The sequence below is a fragment of the Amblyomma mixtum genome, chromosome 3 (assembly GCF_055824585.1).
Source record: "Amblyomma mixtum isolate Tamu chromosome 3, ASM5582458v1, whole genome shotgun sequence".
Lineage (NCBI taxonomy): Eukaryota > Metazoa > Arthropoda > Arachnida > Ixodida > Ixodidae > Amblyomma > Amblyomma mixtum.
The window spans coordinates 206,996,271-207,008,966 of record NC_143014.1 but is presented as its reverse complement, the minus strand read 5'-3'; positions in this window follow the sequence as shown (position 1 = coordinate 207,008,966).

Below are 12,696 nucleotides of genomic sequence, written 5' to 3'. Positions count from 1 at the left end.
CACTCAGCGGGAGCTTTGTGTGCACTGCGCCGCACATTTCTCTGTGCATAGTGTCACATACCAAATGTCTACAGCTGTAGATGCAACTTGGTGTCATCAGTCGCTCAGGGCACGAACGGCACCAATTACCTCTCTCAAGACAGCGTCACGGCGCACTCGTAAATATACACGAACACCGGTCAACGATGAAAGGGATGAAATACAGGGTCTGTTCTGAAAGTAGTAGGACTCATTTTTTAAAATAAAATTTATTCGAGACAATAGTACAAACGATTAGAATTTTTAAAAATTGCACCCTTCCGCACCTACACGCTGCTGTCAATGAGTTTTCCAGTTTTCGTACGCCTCCAGGAACGCCTGGACCGGAATGCTGTTTAGCTCTGTCGTCACGGCCTGTTGAACCGCCTCTACCGATCCGCGATATTTCCCCTTGAGCGTCCATTTTATTCTCAGTAGTAGAAAAAAGTCTGGCGGGGCCAAGTTGAGGCTGCAGGGGGCCTGAGGCAGCGTTGCTGCCTTGTGCTGGGCAAAATATCGGGGCCCTCATTCACATGATGAAGAAGATCCTGGCAGATCGCTTTCCGGTTGGTCTTTTGCTCCTCTGAAAACACTCCCGGCACCAACTTCGCGCACACTTTCCTCATGGCTAAGTTTTCTGTCACGATCTCAAAAACTTGGGTTTCAGGAATGATCAAGTCATCAGAAATCATTCTGATACCCATCCTACGATCACTGTTCAGTAAATGTTTCACTCGCCACACATTTTCGTTGGTCTCGGTGGTCGAAGGGCGTCCGGAGCGGTCGTCCTCTTTCCCTCTTTCCTGACCTTCTCGGAACAGCTTGTGCCACTCAAAAAGCACCTGATCTATCCATGGCAGCATCACTGTAGGCCTGCTTAATCATGTCGTGAGTCTTTAAGCCCGTTTTATCAATATTTACACAAAATATTATCGTGTATCGCTGATCCAGTAAACGCTCTATGATTCTGCGTGACGAGACGTTTCGACAGGGGTTCCCAGTACAAGCGAGCTGCTCTCTTCAACGTCCGAGAGCCGACTGCCGATTTTCCGCAGCATTCCCAATATCCCCCTTCAACGGTCCTGCACGCGCAGATCGCCTCTAGTCCGCCCGTTCACCCAGAAAAAAACCAGTCCTACTACTTTCAGAACAGACCTTGTATATGGCTGTGACGACTGGCAGAGCCCCTCGCATGGGCACCGTGCGGTCCGTATGGTCGTTGGTTAGCGTCACCATCGTCATTGCTAACAATGCCACTGGTGGCAACTCGAACGGAACGAAGCAGACTGTGCGGCTAATCATGACTAGGGTCCTGCTATGTGTAAGTTGCGCATCAGCCTCGAATGCATCTAGCGTCACGCGGCCGCAGTGTCGCGTCGACCTGCGCTTCAGGATCAAGCGGATCGACGTCTGTGCAGAAGAAGTATATCTGCAAATCCCCAAACAATAAAATATCGGCACAGATTGGTCTGCTGCGTTTACAGTGCCATTTGAAAACCACACGCCACGCCTCCTCAGAAATATTATCAGCGCGCACTTGGACATGCGGAGGGAAAGCACACTGTACGCCCCTTGTAGCGTCGTGTCTTGCAAAAAGACTCAGAGATAACCAATGCGATTCATGCGGCGGTGTACGCTAAAATTAGAGTCCGCTTGCAGTTTGCGCCTCCTGTACTGAGCTTCAGCTGCTAGACGACGCTGCCTGTCGTCTTCCCTCTCCGCTTGTCGCTTCCGTTGTTGTGCCTCCGCAATGACGTCCTTGCTGCGCTGAACAGCTGAATCACCAGCAACCCGCTGCCGCACCTTTCTAAACCACTGAAGCTACTGAAAACGGGCTTCTGCATCGCCGACCGAAGGGACTGAATCCGCCACAGCTCATGCGTACAGAAAACATGTGTACAGAAGATAATACCTGCAAGTAATTCAGTTTACAGCATCGCTTTTGCGTTCATTCATTTATTTATTTATTTATTTATTTATTTATTTATTTATTTATTTATTTATTTATTTATTTATTTATTTATTTATTTATTTATTTATTCATTTATTTATTTATTTATTTCATATACCCTCAGGGCCATTGGCATTAAAGAGGGGAGTGGTGACAGGAAAAACAAAACAAACAATACAATAAACGAAATGGGGCTATTATCAAAAAAGTTCCAGATGTGTCTAATCATACAATGTTAGCTAAGGCGTTCTTGAAAAGGTGGTAATCTTTGATGGTTGCTGTTGGTGCGGGAAGGTGATTCCACTCTGCTGCTGTTCGAGGTAAAAACGACTGAAAGAAAGCGTAAGTTCTGCAAAATGGGACACCGACTTTGTATGCATGATCTAATCTTGATGATAGGTGATGCGGGGGAGAGATTAATTCACTGCGCAGGTGTGGATGATGAAACATCTTATGAAAAAGGCAGATACGAAATATTTTGCGACGTGAAGCTAATGATGGCAGATTAAGGCTTGATTTCATTGAAGATATGCTAGCGGTCCTGTTATAGTTGGAGAGAATGAAGCGGGCTGCGTTATGTTGGACCATTTCTAGTGAATGAATAAGGTATTCATGATGAGGGTCCCAGATGGATGCGGCGTATTCTAGTTTTGGACGGATTAATGTCTTGTACAATAGCAGTTTGAGGGATGAAGGAGCTCTGGCGAAGTTGCGGCGGATGTAACCAAGCATACGATTGGCATTGTTAACTATGTATGTGATATGTAAAGGCCAAGTGAGAGTGGAAGTGATGTGCACACCAATGCACTTGTACGAGTTTACTGATTCTAAGGGAATATGATTCAGGAAATAAGTGGGGGTACTTCTGTCAGTCCTGGATACGCGAAGAGATTTACACTTATTGATGTTAAGTTTCATTATATGTTCACGTGTGTGGAGTTTAACGCTTTGAAGCTGTAAGCAGGCTCTATGAGAGAAGTCGTAATGCAAGGGCTCCCGATTTATTTCGGGCACTGGCGGCCTTTCATCGTGCACTGATGTTTCGTAGTACACAGGTGTCTGTCCAGTGTCTCTCTATTTCCCGGAATGCGGCCGCCCTTGCCGGGATTAAATCACGTAACCTTGGATTAAACAGCTGAAAGCAATAGCCACTGAGGAAATGCTCAGGCTACTTTTGCCCTTAAAAAAATGCCGCCACCGTCTGGAAGACGTTGAAGTAACGAGCGTTAGCTGTTCGGTAGCGCTATCTATCGTCCATGTGATGTATTGCCCCGTGATTAGGCTACTTTTCCAAACCTTATGGCGAGCGGGCGCCTCCCGCCTTCAGCTCGAATATTTTTGACCAATTTGGGCCGAAAAAGTTTTTCGACTCTTTCGAGGGCCCTTTTTCATTACCTCTAGGCGGTAGGTGCCCGGTCGCCACGAGGCATCAAATTGTGAGCTCCCGAGTGCTGACAACATGGCCGCCATGTTAAGCCTAACCATAATAAATATTGGCCTAATTACACAATATTGGTGTCTAACACGTCTTACTCATCGAGCCCGTTACGAATATCCATTAGTTAGATCATGACGTTATCGGTTCGTTAATTATAGGCAATTATATATAAGCATAACCATAACTAAACATTAACTTCATTAGTTAATTTGGTGTCTAACCTGTTCTACCCATATAGAGGATTCCAAATATCTAATTCGTTTTGTGATGCCTCATTAATTAATGAATTAAAAGCGATTGAACAAGTCATGTGACTAGTTAATTATGACGTCACAAAATTGGTGACGTCACCAATCACTAATTCGATATACTAATGGCCTCACCAATCAATCACCAATTGGGTTGCTATATCGATTTACTATAGGGGCCGCCATCTTGAAGTCCTCGGACTTAGAAAATTTCACGCCGAAGGGAGGTGGTAGCAGACCCTAAGAAATCGAGAAACGTGATGAATAAGAGCTAACGCCTTAAAACATGACAGGTTGACCTCAGTGCTTGTGCGCGCTTTGACATTTATGCGTGCAAGAAATGAAAATATGTAGCGTGGAAGCAAACATGAGTGATTTTGAAATAGCACAATTCGAGCGAAACTCATCCGTGTCAGATAATTGCGCCCAATTTTGTTATGAAGCGTGCACCAGCCTGTCGTACGCACAAGGAGGATTCAGAAGATTGTTCGCGGATACGCCCAAGTGGATGCATCACCCAACATGGAAACCATAGCGGTCTATGCCGTGTCACCTTTAGAGTAGGAGTGAATAACAAGAATAGAACGCTCTGAGAGGCATTACGGCGAGCACACTTTTAACGGCGTAACTTATGCTCAGTATGCGCATTGCCGTAAAAACCCGCACATAATACAAGTTTTTTGTTTTTGCTCAGTGACATCTCGTACTGTACGCAGATCACAAAAGTTCTATCTCTCTGGCAGAGCAAAACGCGTTTTCGCGCAGTTCTGGTTCCAGCCTTGCCAGAGAACAGTTAAGCCATCACTTTTGCATCTCTAAAGCATATACGCTACGGGAGGCGTCTGAGAAGGAACCGTCCGACAACAGCTTGCCTCGAAGACGACAGTTGTTAAAAGAACACGTTTTGTCGCTGGTCTGCTTCGTCGAAGGACAGCTTGACGACCTTTTTCTCTAAAACATCTGCTGCAAATAAAGCACTTTCTTTAAAACTCATGTAAGCCAGGCCTTCGGCGCCCGAACCATCGGCAGCTGGCGCTTAAGGATGAAGACGACGACAAGTGCAAACCGTTCCGATGCTCGTGCGTGTGCTGGACTAATCGCGGCCTCTGGTCTGTACCTGGACCAAGGAGCTTATTATTTTTATTTCCTTTTCGTTTGCCCCAACCTATTCTTTGTATCGGGACTGTACCGCTAGTCGGTCGCGACGCAGCGCCTTGGAAGACATCCTACATTACACTTCGTAGAGCTGCTCGAGATAAGCCACAATGTCCAGGCTACCAGTGTTACGACCCGGGTAGCATAGCCGGACCGGTGATGGGACGAGGAGGATGGGAGACTGGGTTAGGAGGAAGGCAAAGAAAGGTTTATACAAATATTTACATTGTTTACAAAAAAGCGACTGAGAGTGACTCTCAGCGGAAGGGAACTTCTTCGTCAACCGGAGTCGACGGGAGTTAACAGGCGTGTCTCGGCCACACTCACAGCCGAGTTAAATATGGTTCGGATTCCCCAGATCCCTGACTGGGGAATCAAGTTCGAAGAACGCTGTCCAATCGGATGGACAGATGTGGACGCTGGTGTTACCACCCACGGCAGGGGCGGTGCTGGGCTGTACCGCTCTCTCGCAGCTCGGTCGATGGGAAGGGGTCGATGCTGAGTAATCAAACACTGCTGGAAACGAATCTCCCGCAGTCTACCAGCAGGTGAACGTCGTCGTGCTTCCCCGCCGGATGTCCAAAACACGAGACCTCTGCCGAGGACACAGCTGCCTTTCAATTAACAGCAACAGCTTGACTTGGCGTAGCACCACTCCGTCGTCCGGCGACCCGAGGGTAGACTCGACCTGACACCACCCTCGTCGGCGCTGCTTCCGTCGCTACTAATCTTCACCAGCCCTCGTCGTATCTTCGGCCTTCGCTGGTCTTCGACCTTCGTCGCTGCGGCCGTGGTCACCTCCGGTCAAGGAAGTCCGCTGCCCTAATCCACTTAGGCTAGGAGGGGTGCATCACAAGCACTACACTGCACCGCCGCCGTCGCGAGGTTGTCGGCCTTGTTGACTGTTCTCGGTTGCTGCTTGCTCGGGCCCACGTGGCCAGAAATACAATCATAACACCAGCTTCTACCACGGTGCCCGACACCCCGGCCCAACCTGTCCAGCCTGTTCCCACTGCTGTTATCTGTTCCGGTGCCGTCCGTCAGCGCGACCCTACGATCTTCAACGGCAAGGACGATACCGACGTAGAAGACTGGATCGCCTCCTATGAGCGCGCAAGTGCGTATAACAAGTGGGATGTCAGCGTCAAGCTCACCAATGTTATATTTCATTTGGGCGACGTGGCCAATCTGTGGTTCCGCAACCACGAGGCTCACATCTCCAGCTGGGCGGATCTTAAAACCAGCCTCACAGATGTCTTTGGCCGGAGTCGCTGGCCACGTGGCTCATTTGTGCCGCAGTCGCGACCACCGTCCGTGCAATTATAGGCGTGAGCCGACGCGCGATCTTCCGCCGTCCTCCTCGCCTGTGTCACATCGAAGAGATAAGCAAAAGGCTCGCTAAAATTGAAGAAGATTGCTCCTCTTTAGTCGATCTAAAGGCTGAAGTGGCATGCACGAGGACGCTTGCTGAAGACAATGCTAAACAAATCACTATCATGACGGCCAGGATGGATGATGCTGAGGACAGGGCCCGTCGCTCTAATCTTCTTTTCTTCAATTTGAAAGATGCAGCTCAGGAGACATGGGACGAGTCTGAAAAACACGTAATTAAGCTCTGCGAAGAAAAACTTGATATCACCATCCAAACTACCGACATCGAACGCGCACACAGGCTTGGACGCTACCAAAGTAACAAAACTCGGCCCATAATTGTAGCGTTTGCTCATTTCAAAACTAAGGAATCTGTCATGTCACGCGCCAAGAACCTTAAAGGCTCTTCATATGCAATATCCGAAGATTGCTCATCTAGAACCCGGCTAGTCCGCAAACGTCTCCTTGAATTCGCCAAATCCGAAAAGAAAACTTACAAATTAAGATATAACAAACTCATTGCAGATAACACCACATACGTTTTTGACCACTCTTCCCAGACTGTCGTCCCCTGTCAGACTGTTGCTCCACGTCAGCCATAGCTAAAGACCGCGTCGCGCTCCAAATCCCATGCTAAGTGTATACCTTTCATTTACACAAACATCAGAAGCATTTTATCAAAATCCGATTCTTTGCGCAGCCTTATTGACACCACCGAAAGTAAAATAGTGGTACTAACGGAAACTTGGCTGTATCCTTCCGTTTCTAACTCTGAATTGTCTTCCATTTTTCCTAATTATGATATCTTCCGCCATGATCGCGAGAACAGGCGTGGCGGTGGCGTCTTAATTGCCACCCATCAAAGCTTACTCTGCTACCCCATAAACGTCACCTCGTGTTTGGAAATCGCATTCGTTGGCTCCAAAGCATTTAACCCACCCGTTATCATCGGCTCCTGCTACAGGCCTCCTGACGCTGATGCCTATTTTGTCGTGCACTTTCACGATGCGCTCCAGTCCGTAACCACCTCATATCCGCGCACACCTTTGCTTATATTTGGCGACTTCAATTTCCCTCTCATAGCGTGGAATGACCTTGCAACAACATTAAACAAGCATACTATCGAGAGCGATTTTTTGAACTCGTGCCTCACATTTGATCTGTCTCAGCTCGTCACCAACCCGACTAGGCAGGATAATCATTCTTCTAGCATTCTTGATCTCGTGCTCGCTACTCATCCTGAGAGCATTTCACCGCTTACGCACCTAGCAGGCTTGAGTGATCACTCGGTAATCTACGGCACCTATCACAGTCCTTTATTACGCCCTGAAAAATTAACGAAAACATTGACGCTCTACGACAAAGGTGACTATGATGCCATGAATAACGACCTCACGGAATTCTGTAGCTCTCTCCTCTCGAACTTTTCAAATCGCTCTGTCGAAACTAACTGGTCTCTGTTCACTGATAAAATGCGCGAGCTCATCCACACCTACATCCCTACTAAAACAGTCACCACACGGTCATCATCGCCATGGTTCAACGGAAAGTTAAAAAGGCTGCTTAACAAAAAGAAAAGGCTCTTTCGTTCTGCAAATCATTCCAATGACGCCCGCGCATGGGAAAGGTATCATACTGCCGAAAAGAACTTTCTCACGCAGCACAAGCCAAAAAAACCTTCTTCTCATCCACATTACCTGATATGCTTCACAACAACCCCAGGCAATTTTGGAAAGCTATAAACCCAAAAGCAACCCCGCCAATATCGCTTTGCGACGAACACGGTTCATCAATTCCACATACTGACACGGCTGAAGCATTAAATTATACCTTTTCATCCAATTTTACCCACGATCCTGTAGGCGACATGCCTGACTATCCTTATTTTGATTACCCCCCTATGCCTGACATACGTTTCGACCCTAACGGAATAATCGCGTTGATTGATTCTATGAAACTAACCTCATCTGCTGGTATAGATGAAATTAACACAAAAGTTCTCAAGAATACTAAAAACGTTGTAGCTGTTCTTCTTTGTCGTATCTTCCAGCAATCACTCGAGTGCGGTATTGTACCCCACGACTGGAAAGTGGGGAAAATCATCCCAGTACACAAAAAAGGCCCCCCATCGTCTAGTAAGAACTACCGTCCCATCTCCCTCACTAGCGTTCCCTCTAAATTAATGGAGCACGTAATTTACTCACACATCATGACCTTCTTGCAGTCTGTCAGCTTTTTTGACCCTTCTCAACACGGATTCCTGAAAAACCTATCCTGCTCTACCCAACTGGCCCTCTTTACTCATGACATCAGTTCTAGTATGGACACGAACACACCCGTCGACGCTCTTTTCTTAGACTTTGAAAAAGCTTTCGACAAAGTCTCCCATGAACGCCTCTTATTTAAACTTTCGCGCCTAAACCTCCACCCACTAGTATACGATTGGCTCCGGAATTTTTTGACTAACCGTCAGCAGTTTGTATGGGCTAACAATCATGCATCTTCCATCTCCCCTGTTACCTCCGGCGTACCTCAAGGCACGGTTTTAGGACCTCTACTATTTTTAATTTACATCAACGACCTCCCAAGTAATCTATCTTCCACCGTTCGTTTGTTCGCCGACGACTGCGTCATCTACCGGAGCATCACTTGTAACAGAGACACTTACCATCTGCAGTACGACATAGGACTTGTGGAAGAGTGGTGCGCAAACTGGCTGATGTCTTTAAACGTTAATAGAACAACGCTAGTATCATTTCATCGTCGTCAATCGTATCCTACTCCCAATTACACCCTTCGCGGTTCCATGATAACACACGCATCTTCATATAAATATTTAGGTATTAGCTTTACACAGGATTTCTCTTGGACCACCCACATAATGAACATAACCAACGAAGCTAACCGTGTTCTTGGTTATCTAAAGCGTAACTTGCGTTTGGCACCTGCTTCCGTAAAACTGTCCGCCTATTTAACTCTTGTCCGTCCTAAACTTGAATATTCATGCTCAATCTGGGACCCCCAACAAATTAACCTAGCCAAAACCCTTGAGTGCGTCCAGAACCGCGCGATAAGATTCGTATATTCTGATTACTCATATCATACGAGCGTAACAGCATTGAAAACAAAAGCTAACCTCCCCAGCCTTGAATCCCGTCGAAAAATAGCCAGACTTTGCCTTTTCCACAAGTTTTATCATTCGCATTTCAGCCAATCTGTTATCACCCCTGCATATCGCCTTTCACTTCGCATCAGTCAACCGAAAGCTGTTCATACACCTCGAGCATCTACTTCTGCGCACCTAAAATCATTCTTCGCCCAGACCGCAAGAGACTGGAACGACCTCCCCGCTGAAGCTTTCATCCATCCTGGCCTGGAATACTTCAAATCATTCATCACTGATTTTTTTCTTCAATGATATGCATGCCCACCCGTCATGTAATGCCCCTAGTGGGCCTTTGAGGTACTAATAAATAAATAAATAAATAAACATGAGCCGCCTCCGGATCCCTCTTCTCCTAGTTACCGTTTCCGCTCCCACCGTTCGCCGTCTCCTGGCCTACGTTCCCGTTCTCCGATGCTCCGCCGCCCACCCGCCTTGCAAGCGGTAAACTAACGGCCGCAGTTCCGGAAGCAAGAACTGCGCCGCCAGTGGCTCGCTCAAGACCTGTTTCCGTGCACGGCAACATTATCACCGTGTTCGTTGAGGTAGCCGCCGTCGAAGCACTTGTTGACACTGGCGCAGCCCTTTCCGTTCTTAGTCACACACTCTGTCGCAGACTCAAAAAAGTGACGATGCCTCTTCCTGCCGTTTCTCTCAGCACCGCCAGCGCTCAAAACATTCGAACATTAGCCACCTGCACCGCCCGCCTACTTATTGAGAACGTCCCCTACACAATAGAGTTCATCGTCCTCGCCCGCTCATCTCACAACGTGATCATTGGTTGGGACTTTCTTTCCACACATCACGCTGTTATTGACTGCGCCCGTACTCAGCTTGAGTTATCGCCCTTCAGTGACGCTACCTTGGACGTGTCCGGAGCTGCTGCCGCCGCTACTGTGGTGGTCTCAGAGGACAGAGACGTTCCGCCTTTCACTTCAGTGTTGGTGCCTCTTTCTTGTGCTGCTCTCTCCGACGCAACTGTCACATACATGCCCTCTTCACGATGCGCTGACCAGAAATCTGTTTTGCTACCTCATGCAGTGCTGACAATTATTCGCGGCTCAAGCGCTATTTATGTGTCCAACCCGTACTCCTGCCCTACCACTTTGCTCCAGGGCCAATCGCTTGGTATAGTGTTGCCGTGCTCGATCCCGCCTCAGCATACCCACTCGTCGACAGCACGGCCGGCTTTCATGGGAGACTGCCCTCCTCAACTGCTCCTCGCTTGAGTCCCAAAGGGCTCTGGTGAAACGGGCGAGAGACGGGGCCTCGCCATGCGGTGTCCCGGACTAGGGACGCCGACCATGCAGCGGGGCCACTCTGGGGCTCCCAAACTCTATTTTATCAAATAAAAGTTTTCACCACCACCACCACCTTTATGTCAGCGTCATTACACCTGTTCCCATTGCTAGTCCGTCTCCTCTCGATATTTTTCACCGTTACGTCGACGCCGCCCTGACGCCTACCCAACGAGCCCAACTTGTCGCCGTCTTGCACCGTTTTGCAACGTTGTTTGACTACCAGCAAACTTCAATGGGCCGTGCAACCACCGTTACCCACTGTATTGACACTGGCACCCATGCCCCTTTGCGCCAACGCCCGTACCGCGTGTCAGCCGCTGAGCGCCGCATCGTTGACGAACAGGTGACCGACGTGCTCAAGCGCCACGTGATACTGCCGTCGCACAGCCCGTGGGCACCGCCGGCGGTCCTGGGGTCCGATTCTCGATATTCACATTCGCCTCTCGGCGCCATATTGTCTCTCTGATTGGCTGTCAGAAGTGTCATGCACCATCAATGGATGTGTCAATCAGGGTCAGTTACAGGAGCACTTTTCGCGTTGACGTCGATTTGACGTGGCATTGAAAATGTATTTTTCGCAGCGCTATTCTTGGTGCCCAGCTGGTACATATATGTGATTGTGAAGGGAAAAGAAGCTGCAAGTGGTCCGTACGAGAAAACTTGCGCTCGACATGCCAATTTGGAGAAAATGGCGGAAATGGCTACTTCCTAAAATCTGATTGGTTGGAACAATGTCACGTAAAACACGTGATACGCACACTTTTTGGAGTTAAGTCAGATTGACGTTTCATCACGTTTACACTCTGCCGCCATTGCAAAAAATGGCTGAAATTGGCCGCCATCATTTCGCCCGGCGAAAGGTACCCGAATCATGCAAATGACAACGTTCTTAGACAGTTTCAGTTTCGCTGCTCCCTATACTTTCCGCTTGCTGGAGTGCCTATCGTGGACGTCGCTGGAACTAACGAGTCGCGCTTTTCTACACATCTTGCGCGTCGTCCGCTACACACTCATAAAGAGGGGCGGCGTCGTGCCCATACCTGGAGGTAAATTACTTTTTTCCGACGTGAGCAAACAAGAATATGGCATAACTGGCGTTGGTACCTGGCGAAAAGATGTTCCGCTTGGAGGGCACAAGAGTACAACCACGGGGGTTTGGGCGAGTGATGTCTGAACGAGGCACTGCACTAGGCGCGCTGCTGTTTTCTTCCTCGTTCGAACCTGTCTTCGCAAACGCAAGCAACGCGCACAGATTAGCTGCTTCGAAAAAAAATAGCAGTGTTTGTGAACACCTTTCGGCTTCGTCGGCTCTTCATCAATATTTGTATTTACTCCTGCACGATATTTATAAGCCATCTGTTTCCAGCGAAATGTTTTCAAGGTCAGTGACAGCAGCTACAGTTTTGAACAGCTGCTTGTGCAGCTTGTTTTAGCCGTTCACGAAGCAGCTACCATGTTCTTCCACAACAACAGCCCTGGGAATCACTAGAAGGTTTGCCGCTAGCTTTCTGCAGTAGAAAACTGCACACACCTTCCCAGTTATTTCGTCCTATATAGATTCATGTTGCCACTCCGTAGATGGTTGAGTCGCAGTCACCAGGTCATCAATCGTCAGTGCAGTCGACGCAGTACCGGTTCCCGCCGAGCGGGAAAGAGGCATCAGCTCATTAGGGCTGACGGCCTCTACGCAAGCCTCGCCTGAGAAAAACGTGTGCTGTCGCTTCAAGGATCTTCACACTTATCATTCTACATGACAGCACGCGTTTTTGATGACTTTCGCCTGCATTTCACAATTTTTGGCTTTGAGAATCGATTTGGAAGGCTGTGAAAGAGACGAGGGCCGACACCGGGCACTAGCGCTCAGTTCCGTGGGGAATTCGGATCTCATGCCCGTTCACAACGTGCTTTTACTACTTGATAATATCTTCATGCTCAAAATGAGGCTCACATATCTTAGACGCGTGAGAGAGCCGTCTGTCCTTGCGATGCGACATCTGCTCCCACCTTTTAAATTCGCTTTCATCGCAAGGCGGTTTGAAAAAATGATGATC